We start from the raw sequence: 14,164 nt of genomic DNA, 5'->3' as shown, positions 1-14,164 counted from the left end.
ATCGCGTGCGTTGTGACTGTCACTCGAGACAGACTACTTTGGCACTCACCTGGATCTGAAGGTGGGGTGTTAGATTTAGAGGGCTTTCGACACTTGCTGTGCTGTAGGCTTTAAACAGCAATACCGGATGGATTGAATACCCGACTGTAGACCAAGCTGCTTCTGAGCCAAGGGCAGAAAACAAAATGTCAATCTTTGTTTGAAGTGTCGTCTGGTGTATTTACACTTGGTGTATAACTTGTCAGTCGCTGTGCGACACTAGAGATCTAGAGATATTTATGCCAGTTCATCAGGGCAGGCTCTGGTGATGCTCATGCCACTACTACTGAATGCGTCATGTGCGTCATATCTACTTGCCAACAGTCACTATGATACAAGGATTGCTTCTGTGTGTATACAGAACATGTGGAGAGTTATTTATTGGTGCCCTACCACTGACCTCTTTCTCTGTAGATACCTTTACTACAACCCTCCAACAGTGCAACTTCATCTCTTCATAGCCCCTCCCCCTCATGACCTTCTCCTCAAACTCCCTCACTACCACCCTCCACCAGTACCCCTCATCTCTCTGTATCTGCCACCATCCCCCCATGACCTCCTCCTCGGATTCCCAAACTGTCACCCTCCAACACAGCCCTTCATCTCACCAAAGCCTCACTACCTCATGACCTCGTCCTCGGATTCCCTCACTACCACCTTCCAACAGCGCCCCTCCTCTCTACAAAGGCCCTCCTCCTAATGACCTCCTCCTTGGATTCCTTCATTGCCACCCTCCACCAGTGCCCCTCAACGCCCATTGCCCAGCCACCCCATGACCTCCTCCTTGGATTCCCTCATTGCCACCCTCCACCAGGGCCCCTCATCACTCCATAGCCCAGCCCCCCATGACCCTCTCCTTGGATTCCCTCACTGCCACCCTCCACCAGTGCCCTTCATTGCTTCGTAGCCCAGCCCCCCATGGCCTCCTCCTTGGATTCCCTCACTGCCACCCTCTAACAGTGCCCCTCATCACTCCATAGCCTTTCCCCCCGATGACCTCCTCCTCGGATTCCCTAATTGCACCCTCCAACAGTGTCATTCATCTCTCCGTAGCCCCTCTCTCATATTTGATTTCATTTGTTGTGTAGCGCTACTCATAGTGTAGGGTGTCACAGTACTTTACATCATGCACACATTAAGCAGAGACAATGAATCATAAAAGTATGTAAATCATCCTATAGGGAATGTCACATAAGCCAATGAAGATTACAAGGTGTAGGAATCACATGTTATCCATACTGGTGTGCAATATGTTTTAAGAAGGTTTGGTCTGGAGAAGCACAAACACAGGATTGAAAGTATACCCCAGTGTTTGCGGGGTGGTTGGCTTTACTGATTAAAATGTATATCTATCAAAACAAACTCTTTATAGCAACATTACAGAAATGAAAGAGTAGGGAAATTTTAACTATATTGAAACACACAAAAAAAGTTCTAAGTATACCATTCACCTGTTTTAGGATTGTAACTTCTGTACTACAAGTAACCCACTGAGCTATCCATATCCACATAAAATACAGTTTATCTGAACAATAGCCACTCATCCCCTAACCTCTGTTCAAACTCTGTGCCACAGCCGGATCTGATAAACAGCTGAATGGGTCAGCCTGACGTCACTGCGAGGGCTGAATTCTGGCCTTGCACTTAAATTCACCATTCTATATAATTTAAGACATCCATCGACTCCGGTCTGCACTCTGCAGAGGTGTAAGCAAGCAGTGGTTAATTAAAAAAAAAATAAGGGCCGAGGCTCTCGTCAGGAGGCAGCTATCCCACGCCCATTTCTTCTGCTAGCGCTGCTTAAAGCAGAACCAACTACTAACCAAGAAAGTGGGGGGGTGAGGGGGGAGGGGTGTGGCGTAATGGCCAATGCTGCTGACTTCAGCACTGGGGAACCAGCCTCTTGTGATTCTGGGCAAATCACTTAATCTCCCCCCCGTAACTGAACGTGTCTCTAACTGGTGCTCATGAAAAGCACCGGTGTTGATGGTTAAGTGCTAGGACTGAGCACTCGCATCCACTGGTTCACATTAAGCATTGCTGCAAGGCCTCATCTCCTCTAGAAGGGATCAAGGGGTCCCAAACGTATGTTTGCCCTTTTGGGCCACATTGATGAGATGTTGCTTGGGTCCATGTGTAGGCTAAACATCGTGTGGTAAACAAGGGTGTACACATTGAATAAAGTGAGTGTACAGCCTTCCACCTGTTAATGTTATTTGGGTAAAGGCAGGGAATTTCCCCAACCCACCCTCTCAAGTCCCCTTTCCTCTTGGCAGAGCTTCCTAATTATCTGGAACATCTTCCGAACAGGAACCACATCTTGCTTATAAAAACAAAACCTGGTCCTGCCTACCCACCAGCGTAGGAAACGTGGGCCATCTACAATTCTTGGGGAATTCCGTGTATCTTATTTTTGGCAGCACTGTTGAGTTAACTGTGTAATGCTCGGTCTGTCCGAATGTGAAGTCTTTTCACAAGGCACGATTGTAGCGAAGGGTAAGAGGCCTTGGAAGTGGAGGTAATGGCTAGATTGCTTAATGACAGGATTATGCTGGAAGGAGGGGGGCATGGGCCGGTGCACTGCAGGGCCAACCGGCCGTTTTAACTTAATTAACTGCAGACTTCATGTGGAGCACAGCGGGAGCCGGAGCTACCACGCCGGTGACTATAATGTTTTAAAGTAGCACACTCACGAGCAGTTGGTTTTGTGTATTCTTTATTTCCCGGTGCGCCGGGAGCTTCTCACTCAATGCAGCGGTCGGCGCCAGTGAACAATATGGCCGCCTTCCGCTTCCCGTCCCCGTGCTTCCTGTTCCGGGGACGGAACACTAGACCGCTACTACATATCTCCCCCCTTTATGCAATAACCAAACAATGTAATTAAAGTCCTTACTTCCATTTCATTTCGTAGTCCTTGAACCTTTCTGGTACCTTTACTCTCCTTCCCCCTCGAGTCCTTACACCATCGCTGCTTCCTTCATCTTCCGGTTCCCTGTTCTCTGCCTGTTCTCCTAGGCCACCTCTATCTCTGTCCATCCCTGCTCCTTCACATTCTACCTTGCACCCGCTTCTTTCTCTCATCCTCGCTCCCACTTCACCTTCTCCATCTGTCACTTGCTGCACTCCTTCTTCTACATTCTCTCCGTTCCTTCCACTACCTTCACTTCCACCTTCTTCGTCCACATACTCTGCTCCTTCCATCGTCTCTTCTTCCCACTTCAGGATCTTGCTGCATTTTGCCACTCTGTCCAGTGACCATACTTTGCCGTCACTTAGCAAAGCCGATCGGGCATAGGGCTCTACCACTTTCAAGGGTGGTGAAAACTTGCTTTCTTCCTTTCTCTTCAAGATGGCCAGTTTTACCCGAACCCAATCGCCCTTCTCCAGACCCACGCTCTGAGTGTTCCGTCTCCTGTTGTAGTGGGCTGTGTATACCTCTTGGGCTCTCTCCAGATTCCTTCTGACCACCGCTGGTGACCACTTACTCTGCACCACCAATTTCCTCCATGCTGTATTGTCTTTCGTGAATGCCTCTCTTCCTCTCAACACTTTGAATGGGCTGTATCCCGTGCCCCCTGGGGTGATTCGGTAAGCCCAGATCATCTTTTCCAACTCTCTTTCCCAGTCCAGGCCATCATCTATGGCCGCTTGGATGGTGCCCATAATCACTTGATTAAAGCGCTCCACTTGGCCGTTTCCAGCTGGGTGATAGATGGGCGTATGTTTCACTTCGATGCCATTCCTGGTGGTGAAGGCAATCCACTTCGCCGAAGTGAATTGGGGCCCATTGTCGCACGTGATTATTTTTGGGATGCCCTCCCTGACAAATGTGGTCCGTAAGAAACGTACTACAGCCTCCGTGTCTACATGCTCCAAAATCTCCACCTCCGGCCACTTTGAATATTTGTCGATGAGTACCACCGCATATTTCTGAGTTCCTTCTTTGTTGAGGACCGGGCCCATAATGTCCACTGATATCATTTCCCACGGTCCATCTGGTACAGGAAATTTCCCTAAGGGTGGTCTTAGCATTCTCTGTGATTTGTCCGCCTTGGCACATGACTCGCACTGTCGCACATGACGTTCCACCTGTACGTCGATCGCCGGCCACCAGTACGTTTGTCTGGCAAGGGCTTTGGTTTTCGTGATACCCTGGTGTCCTTCATGTAGTATGGACATCAGATGATCCAGAATGCCCTGGGGGGGGATTACCTTATCGGCTCTGAGTAGGAACACCGGGTTCTCCGCCAGTGACAGTTCGTCCCTTACTTCCCAGTACCTCCTCAGATCTTCTTTCAGGTGTCTTTTTTCAGGCCACCCATGAATCACGTACCCTTTTACAGCTTCCAACTCAACGTCTTCTTCGTAAGCTTTTTCCCATTCCTGGGCACTTATCACCTCTTCTGTGTCTTGAACGGTGGCCACTACATATCCTTCCCAGTCCTGTTCATCACCTCTCCGTGCTTCGTCCATGGCCGCGGCTCTGCTCAGGAAGTCCGCTACTTTGTTCTGCGGTCCCGGAATATGTTCAACTTCATAAACAAAGTCCAGCAGCCTGAGAGTCATCTTGGCAATTCTGGGTGTTGCATGATCGTGACCGCTTGAAGTCAGTACTCGGACCAACGGTTTGTGGTCTGTTCTCACTAGGAACTTGGCTCCCCACAGGTACTGCCTAAATTTCTCCATCGCCCAGACCACGGCCAGCATTTCTTTCTCCACCACACTGAACTTCTCTTCATTGGGAGCTAGCGATCGAGAGGCGAAGCTGACTGTCGATGTCTCACCCGATTCCGATACCTGCATTAGGACTGCCCCTAGGCCGCGGTCACTGGCGTCCGTAGTGAGGATGGACTCTGCACTTGGGTCGAAACCCTTGAGAGGAATGGCAACGCTCATCTCCTGTTTGAGGGCATCAAATTCCATTTGCTCTTCTTTTCCCCATTGAAATTTGTTCTTTTCTTTGAGCAGTTGGCGGATGAAGTGAGTTTTCGTGGCAAAGTGGGGAATGAATTTGCTGTAATACTCGGCCATTCCCAGGAATGACCGAACATCCTCTTTCTTGCCAGGTGTGGGGGCTTCTTGGATGGCTTTCATGTTGGATCTTTTCGGTTTAATCCCTTGTCCGCTTACTTCGTGGCCGAGGTACGTGACGGACTTCACTCCCAACTTGCACTTGGACCACTCAGCTGTCAGGCCATTGTCTTGCAGCGTTTGCAACACCTTGTGGAGTTTCTCATTATGGTCCTGTTTTGACCTGCCCATTACTAAGATGTCGTCCTGAAAAAATAGAACGTCCTTTAAACTTTTCAGCAACTTGTGCATTATCTTCTGGAAGACTGCCGCTGCAGAAGCCAGGCCGAACGGCATCCTCACAAATTCATAGCACCCAAAAGGTGTGATAAAAGACGTGAGATGGCTGCATGATGGATGTAGTCTCACTTGATGGTATGCAGATGATAAGTCCACCGTGAAAAACCATTCGACATCTTTTGTTTTCGCTAGCATCTCATTGATTCGTGGTAGAGGGAATTTATCTATGATAATGTTTTCATTTAGTTTCCTGAGGTCGACACATAACCGTACCTTGCCATTCGGCTTCTGAGCCACCACCAAGGGTGAAAGCAATTCTGCGCTCTCTATTGCTCTGATCACACCTTCTCTTTCAAGTCTATCCAGTTCTGTTTGCACTGCCTCCCTACTGCGGAACGGGATGTTCCTCACTTTGTGCACGACAGGAGTTGCTCCCTCTTTAAGTTTAATAAGATGCGTGTATTTTCCTAGCTCACCAATCTGACCATTGAATACTTTGGGGTACGCCTTCTGCCACGATCCAACATCTTCCCCACATTCCATGTCCATCAGTAGGATTTTTTCGATTCCTCCTGGGTTGAGTTGGATTCCTAACGCTCCTTGGTCCTTCCAACTCAGCACCGAGGGGCCTTTCTCTGCCACGTATAGTTTACAACATGCGTGGCGGCCTCTGAATTCGAACAGGAGAGGACAGTACCCCAACATTGGAATCCTTTGTCCGGTGTACGTGATTGGTTGCACGTCAATCGGAAGTAGTTTCCCTTTGATCTTAGACGTGAATTTGTCTTCCCAAACTTTTCTTTGTATGATGGATATGGGTGCTCCACTGTCTGCGATCATCTCCATTGGTATACCACCGATGTGCATGTTCAGTTTTGGTTTATCCGTGCCTGGCCCATCCATTTCCAACACCTGGACATCGATGTATAGAAATTCTTCCTCTTCCGTTGCTTCGTCCTGGTCGCTCGCGTCGTCTCGTCTTCCTTGCTCCATGTAGCGTACCATAGCATGTTTTGGTTTTCTGCGGCACACCTTTTCATAGTGCCCGAAAATGTTGCAGTATGAGCATTTCGCCCTGAACGCGGGGCACGCTTTATCATTACCTAGATGAGCATTGCTGCCACACCTGTAGCATTGGGGTCTACCGCCTTTGTTATTCTTGTTATCCGTCTGGTATTTGGTGCTGCTGTTGGATTTTCCACTTCCCTGATGTCGTTGCGTGTCGTATTGCCTCGGTTTTTCGCCTCTCGTAGGCACCATTATCTTGCAGACTGTTTGCGACTCTCCAGCCTCCTTCTTTGCAGCTTGGGCGCAACGTCGCGACAATTCTGCTTTCTTGACCATCGCCCAAATCTCTTTCAGTGGAGCATCTCCATTCACCCATAACTTCTCCTGTATATGAGAGCTGGACGTGTGCATGATAATTTGGTCCCTGATTAGCTCGTCATGGAGCGTGCCGAACTTGCACGTGAGTGCCAGTTTCCTTAAGGCCACGACGTACTCGTCCACCGTCTCTCCGCTCTTTTGCTTCCTCTGAAAGAAGTTGTATCTGTCGATAGCGACGCACACCACTGGCCTGTAGTGTGCGTCGAGGTCAGCGATGGCGTGGTTAAAGACATCCGTATCCGTGGCAACCCTCTCGCCTTTGACTATGGTATCATACACTCTGATCCCTTCTGGACCTAAATTGTGAAATAAGATCTTCTTTCTCCTCGCGCTCGAGAACAGGGTCTCACCTTCTTCCTCCAGTGCTTCCAGATAGTTGAGGAAATACCTTTTCCAATCTTCCCATTTCTTGTCTGGTTCGCCGCCTTTTGCCAGAAACGGTACCAATTGAGTGAGGGACGTAGCCTGGGTCGCCATTTTGGGCACGCTCCTCCTGTCTGTGGCAGTATGGAGTGCCCGACTGGGTGGGCTTCCCGGTGAGTGTTGCCCGGCGGCATCCTCCTCACTTCTTTCTCCGTCACTCTCCACTCCCTGGACTCTCCTTGTGGGGCTCGGTTGCTCTGGGTGACCTTCTTCTTTTACCAGGAATGAAGAACTGGGAGCGTCTGCCACTCTCCGCTGTTCCGCCAGGTTGCTAAGCTCACTGCCCAGCGACAGGGATGGGTCTATTCCCGTTTTGACCCAGTGCTCCCTTATTGAGCACCGTTTTTGTAGATGGTCAAGGTGCACCGCCCCCCAGTGGGGACTGCGCAACTGGCGCTGTTGTGCTCCTCTGCGCCCAGGTTCGCGGCCCTAGGACGGCCGTTTGCACTCCGGGGCGCCGATGCGTTTTCGCGCCTTAAATTCAGGTCGGCAGCCGGCTCCTCTGCCGCGCACCGGGTAATGCGGCGTTCTCACACGCTAAATGCGTGCAGCTGCGTCGTCGAGTGCGTGCTGGTGGTTCTACACCCTAACCCTCGTCGCCATTATAATGTTTTAAAGTAGCACACTCACGAGCAGTTGGTTTTGTGTATTCTTTATTTCCCGGTGCGCCGGGAGCTTCTCACTCAATGCAGCGGTCGGCGCCAGTGAACAATATGGCCGCCTTCCGCTTCCCGTCCCCGTGCTTCCTGTTCCGGGGACGGAACACTAGACCGCTACTACAGTGACCGTCAGGTCACGCCACCAAAGATCCACCAAAAAGAAACTGCATTGGTAATGGCAATGGCTTATTAAACTATGGCTGTTACTTACGGTTACTGCCCTGATTATATTCCATAGGGGGCCGATGCCAGGCGCCTGCAGGCAGCTGCTGCCAGCACTACGATGTCCTCGGAGCCAGGCTAAACGCCTCAACCGAGTTGTGTCTCAACCGCTGGTAACTCGTGGCGGGTACCGATGCGAGCTGGTGCGTGGCATTTTGAAAAAAATTCTACCCACGCTGCCTGACGCACAGCCGTACTCTCACGTAACCAAATCCAGCCCCCTGCCCAATCAATGTACCGCCCACCTAACTAAAAGAAAGCAAATTCTTCTGAGTCACAACTGAATACATCTGATCTGCATATTAGACTCATTCATGCCGTAAATAAATTATGAGGCGGACGGTCTGGACGGGTATGTGATGCGCCGAGTCAGGCACAAATGAAGCACTGTAAGCAAGGCTGGCTGATAGGCGTGCTGGCACATTGTAAATGCCACCGCCCCTAAAATTGTGCTGCCTGGGGCGGACCGCCCCCCTCGCCCCCACCCTAGCTACGCTGGTGGTCACTACAAAGCATGCCATTACAACGCATACCATTACAACGCTTGCCATTACAACGCATTATACTTTAAGTTATGGGGATTTTTAGTTTAAGGGTGGGTATGGACTTTGGGGTGAATGGGGATAGCATTTTTACCCCTACACTATCCAACACTTACCCTACTGTTGCACTCACTGGAGTGGGGATAGTCATTTGTACCCCTACACTATCCAACACGTGCCTACTGTTGCACTCACTGGAGTGGGAATAGTAATGTTTACCCCTACACTATCCAACACCTACCCCACTGTTGCCCCAAAAGTATTATGCATTGTAATGGTATACGTTGTAATGGTATCCATTGTAATGGTATGTTGTAATGGTAGTTTCTAAAAATGTGTTGTAATGGCATGCGATGTAAAATCATGCGTTGTAATGGTAGTTGCGATGTAACGTCATATATTCGTACCTGCAGGGTACAGACTGTTAAATCCATGCTATGCAGAAAGGGATGGGGCATGCATACAGGGGGCACACCATGTGCCCCCCCCCGCATGCATCCGCTAGCGCAGAGTCAACAGGTGGGCTGTAGGGCCCCCTTAGTTTCCTCACCACCACATGTTTCATGGTGGTCGCACTGCCATGAAAACTGGCAGTGAGGAAACTAGTAATATGTTTGCCGGTGCCACAGTGGCACCACCAGCCTCACACTGCTGCAAGACTGCCAGGGAACATTGATCCCTGATGATAGCAGTGATCATGTGGCACTACGACCATAAAAGTTGGAATATGGCGAGTAGGTCGTCAGTCTGGTTTTCCACAGACCGCCACCACAACTACTGCAGTCAAATGGACTGCTGTAGACATAATAAGGACCTTAGACATTTTAGATTTAGGACTTGTTGGACCCGGCCTCGTGGCGTGGTTCACCTCTGTCCCTCCACACCCTGTGAGCGTAGGCCTGTACCCCGAGTCCCCTGCGCAGCCACCCCGTTAGTGTAGCCTGCAACCCGAGCCTGGTCGTCCTACCCAGGGACACCTAGATCCCCCGAGAACCTTGACCAGGCCTGCCTTTCCCGCTCCTCGCCCGGCTCCGAGCGCCTAACCATGCATGCCCCACAAGGCCTGGACGCCATCTTCCCTTCCCGACATCCCTGTCTCCCTAGGCCTAGCGTGACCCCGGCCCCAGTGAGGCCCAGACTCCAAAGGCGCGCCAGTCCCGGCTGGGGGGTAAAGGGCTCCCCGAGTGAGATAAGCCAGGGAGTTTCGATGGCACCTCCGGCCTCCCCTGAGGGGCTGGTTTCTGTCACACCTTTGGCCCTCCCCTGTGGGCCAGTTTCGATCACCCCTCTGGCCCCCCCGAGGGCTGGCTCCAGACCCGCTGGGCGTCTGGGAATTCCCGGACCCATCTTTCAAAGGGATCAAAGAGCCAACCGCCGGACCTCGCCAACGACCAGCCCCCAGGGCCGGAGACCCCTGCCTGCGAGGGTCCGGAGATCAAAGAGTAGAAGGACTATAACTGGGCCCGCCTGACAACTAGCGGGCAGTTGTATCTTGGACCTGAAGCCTGCTGATCTGATCGCGGCTGACCCTAAGAAGACTCACCTGGAACCTCTGAGCCCTGCTGACGCTGTCGCGGCTCCTTCTTCGCCTTAAGGAACTGAACCACCGGAGCCCTGCTGACGCTGTCGCGGCTCGATCTCTAAAGACCACCGGAGCCCTGCTGACGCTGTCGCGGCTCGACATCTAAGACCATCGGAGCCCTGCTGACGCTGTCGCGGCTCGAGCTGAACTTGCAACCATCCGAGCCCTGCTGACGCTGTCGCGGCTCGACCTCTAAGACCATCCGAGCCCTGCTGACGCTGTCGCGGCTCTCACGAACTTCTCCAGATCAAGCCCTGCTGACCTCGTCGCGGCTCGAGGAGTACTCTGGTCCGGCTGGACCATCGAGACCGCCATCACGACCGGGCCGACTCGACGAAGGTGAGGCAGCCAGTACGACCACCATCCCGTAACCCCCGGCTCGAGGATTGAGAGCTGTGCGTGGGGTACGCCTCGTACTGACCCAGAGACTAAAAGACTGTCCCGCTTCCCCCTTCCCGAACCCTCAGAGACTTTGTGGTCCTGTTGCCACTGTGTATATAAGAGTGCTTCCTTCATTATTTGCTTATATAAAGAACTTGTTCCTAAAACCCAACGGTGTGGTGTCTGTTCGTAGTGTGGTGTGAGCTCAGTGTGTACGATCCCAAACCCAAAGGCCTTCCCGGCGAGGACATCACAATCAAGACTCGGCAAGTTCTGTGGGAGAGGTGGATCTTGGGGTGTCTGGGTGAGCACAACCTGGCCCTCGGAGATTGCCCCTTCTAACATTGGTGGCAGCGGTGGGATAAGAACCTACATCTAGGGATCGTACAGTACTGACACACTACCCGAACAAAGAGCAGCCATGAGCGTCACTACCGACAAGACCACCTTCCAGATGGAGCTTCTGGGAGACTATTCGCACCGTGAGCTCAAGCAATTCTGCAAAGATCTCCATATCTCGTCAACGGGATTAAACACCAAGGAGGACTTCCAACAAGCTCTAACAGCCTGGGTGGAGACCGGAGCCCAACCTCCAGCACCGACGGAAGCCGATGGAGGGGGAGCACCCCTGATCGAAACCCACGCCCCAAAACAAGAAAGAGCAAAGTCCCCGACGCGGACTTACAGCCCCGAGAGAGGTCTGTCTCGAGAAGAGATGACCGACCGAGAGCGCAACTGAAACCACGAGCTAGAACTAGCCCGTTTGAAAATGGAAGGAGAACTCAAGCTGGCCGAGAAGAAGCTAGCCATCGAGCAGCTGCGGCTGCAAGGAGAACTGGAGGAGAAGAAGCTCCAGCGAGAACATGACGGAAAGAAGCTCCAGCTGGAGCAGGAGCGCAGCATATTGGAAATCGAACTAAAGGCCCGGAACGAAGGCAACAAAACAGCAGCGACCCGAGAGTCTGGTCCCCCAGTGGAACCCAAGGTCCACATCCCCAAGGATGTAGTCAAAGAATATTATAAAAACGATGACATCCAGCAATGGTTCAAGGCCTACGAGGTAGCTATGACCTCACACCGAGTTCCACAGAAAGATTGGGGAGCCGGGCTGTGGGGTCGATTCCTGAGTGAGGGGAGAGACACCCTACTCGACCTACCGTCTGCCGAACAGACCTCCTACAGCCACATGAAAGAGGCCCTCCTCACAAGGTACGGGCTCACTCCAGAAATGTACCGCCAACGCTTCCGAGAATGCAAGAAGATCCCCGGCACCACGTGGGTAGAATATGTCAATTTCTACAGCCGGGCCCTGGAAGGGTGGATCAAGGGCAGCAAAGTATCCACCTTCGAGGGGCTCATCGACCTCATTGCGTATGAGCACTTGTCCCTGAATTGCTTTGTGGAACTCCGACAGCACCTCCTGGACAGCAAGTTGGCCGACCCCCGGAAGCTGGCCGTCGAGGCCGATCGCTGGGTGAGCACCAGAGTACCCCGGGGGTCCGGGGGGGACACTGGCCAAAACGAACAAGGACCATCCCGCCCGAGGGGAGGAGGGGGTCAGAATAGACAGAGGGGTTCCCAGGCAGGGTCCCCGCGCAGTCCCCCCAGAAACCAGCCAGGTACCTCGCCTCCCACAGCGCGCGCAGGGTTTCCCCCAGCTAGGCCAGGGCCCCGGGTCAGCCAAGCCTGCTACCATTGCCAGAAACCCGGGCACTATGCCAATGACCCCCGCTGCCCCTTGTTCCAGAAGCCTGCCGCTGCAGGGCCCCCAGTGCGCCACATCACCTCCGTAGCCCTAGAAGAGGAGGGGGAGGAAGAGTTCGAGGGAGCTGAACCCGCAGCTATGATGTTAGTCTCCTTGGGTGATAGGGAGATGGTCCCCGGAGCTCCCCTACCCGACAACACAGAGAAGTACCGGCAGCAGGTGACTATCAATGGCCATCACATAGGGGCACTCCGAGACACTGGGGCCAGTATCACCGCCGTCAAACGGCACCTCGTCACCGAAGCCCAGATTGTTCCCCACATCTCCTGCAGGGTGATCGCAGCCGATAACTCCGTCCGCACCTGCCGGATAGCTCAAGTCCCGTTCGAGTGGGGGGGCGTCTCTGGAGAGTTACGAGTGGCGGTCCGCTCCGACATGCCGGTGGACTGCCTGCTCGGCAACGATCTAGAGAGCTCCCCATGGCAGCGGGTTGAGAAAAGGACCCACTTAGAGATGGTGGGCCTACCCGAGTGGGCCTGTGTGAGTACCCGGTCGATGACCGCCCGAAGGACCGCCCCCGAAGGGGAGAACTTAGAGGCGGCCCCGGCGACCCCCGAGGACCCCGAGGTCCCTGAACCCTTTGAGACCCCTGAGCTATTCCCCGGGGAGAGCTTCCCCCTCGAGCTTGGACGACCTTCCTGAGCTGGCCCAATGGCGCCAGAAAGGGGGACCGTCCCGAGAAGAGTTCCGCCTAGAGCAGACATCCTGCCCATCCCTGGTGGGGCCGCGGCAGCAGGCCGCCGCCCAGGCCGCCGGTGACCAGTCCGGCTCCCACTTTATCTATTGGGAAAACGGCCTATTATACAGCGAGCAAAAGTCCGCCGAGCTAGGGTCCGGCCGAGTGCTGGTGGTCCCCCTATGCTTCCGCGACTTTCTCCTGAACCTGGCCCATGACGTGCCCCTGGGGGGACACTTGGGACAAGACAAAACGTACCAGCGCCTGGCCACCCACTTCTACTGGCCGGGCATGCGCTCCGATGTGGAGGCCCACTGTAAATCCTGCCCCACTTGTCAGTCCAGCGGAAAGAGCGGAGGGAAGCGCAAGGCTCCTCTCCAACCCTTCCCCGTGGTCAGTACCCCCTTTGAGAGGGTGGGAATCGATATTGTGGGCCCACTCGACCCCCGAACCTCCTTGGGGCACCGCTTTATCCTGGTGCTGGTAGACCATGCCACCCGATACCCCGAAGCCATTCCCCTCCGAACGGTGACCGCCCCCGTAGTGGGGCGGGCCCTCATGGCCATCTTCTCCCGGGTGGGATTCCCTCGAGAGGTCGTCAGTGACCGAGGGACCAACTTCATCTCGAAATACATGAAGTCCCTTTGGCAACAATGTGGGGTGACGTACAAGTTCACCACCCCATACCACCCCCAGGGTAACGGTCTGGTGGAACGCTTCAACCGGACCCTCAAGGGAATTGATCATGGGACTCGAAGAGCCCCTGAGGCGTAAGTGGGACGTCCTCCTTCCCTGTCTCCTCTTCGCGTACCGCGAAGTTCCCCAGAAATCCCTGGGGTTCAGCCCCTTCGAACTGCTCTACGGGCACCCCGTCCCCGTCCGGGGACCCCTCACCCTGGTCAAGGAAGGGTGGGAGACGGCAGCCCCAGAGCCCCCTACCAATGTGTTTCGATACATTTTGGCCCTCCGGAACCAGACGAGGAAGTTCAGAGAACTGGCCGAGGCAAACCTCGAAGCCAGCCAAGAAGAAATGAAACGGTGGTATGACCAAAATGCCACTCTGGTCGAGTTTCAGCCCGGACAGCAGGTCTGGGTTATGGCCCCCGTAGAGCCCTGTGCCCTGCAAGACAAGTGGACAGGGCCCTTCAAGGTGGTAGAGCGCAAGAGTCAGGTGACCTA

Source organism: Lissotriton helveticus, chromosome 4_1 (assembly GCF_964261635.1).
Source record: "Lissotriton helveticus chromosome 4_1, aLisHel1.1, whole genome shotgun sequence".
Taxonomy (NCBI): Eukaryota; Metazoa; Chordata; class Amphibia; order Caudata; family Salamandridae; genus Lissotriton; species Lissotriton helveticus.
Note: the sequence above shows the minus strand (reverse complement) of the source record.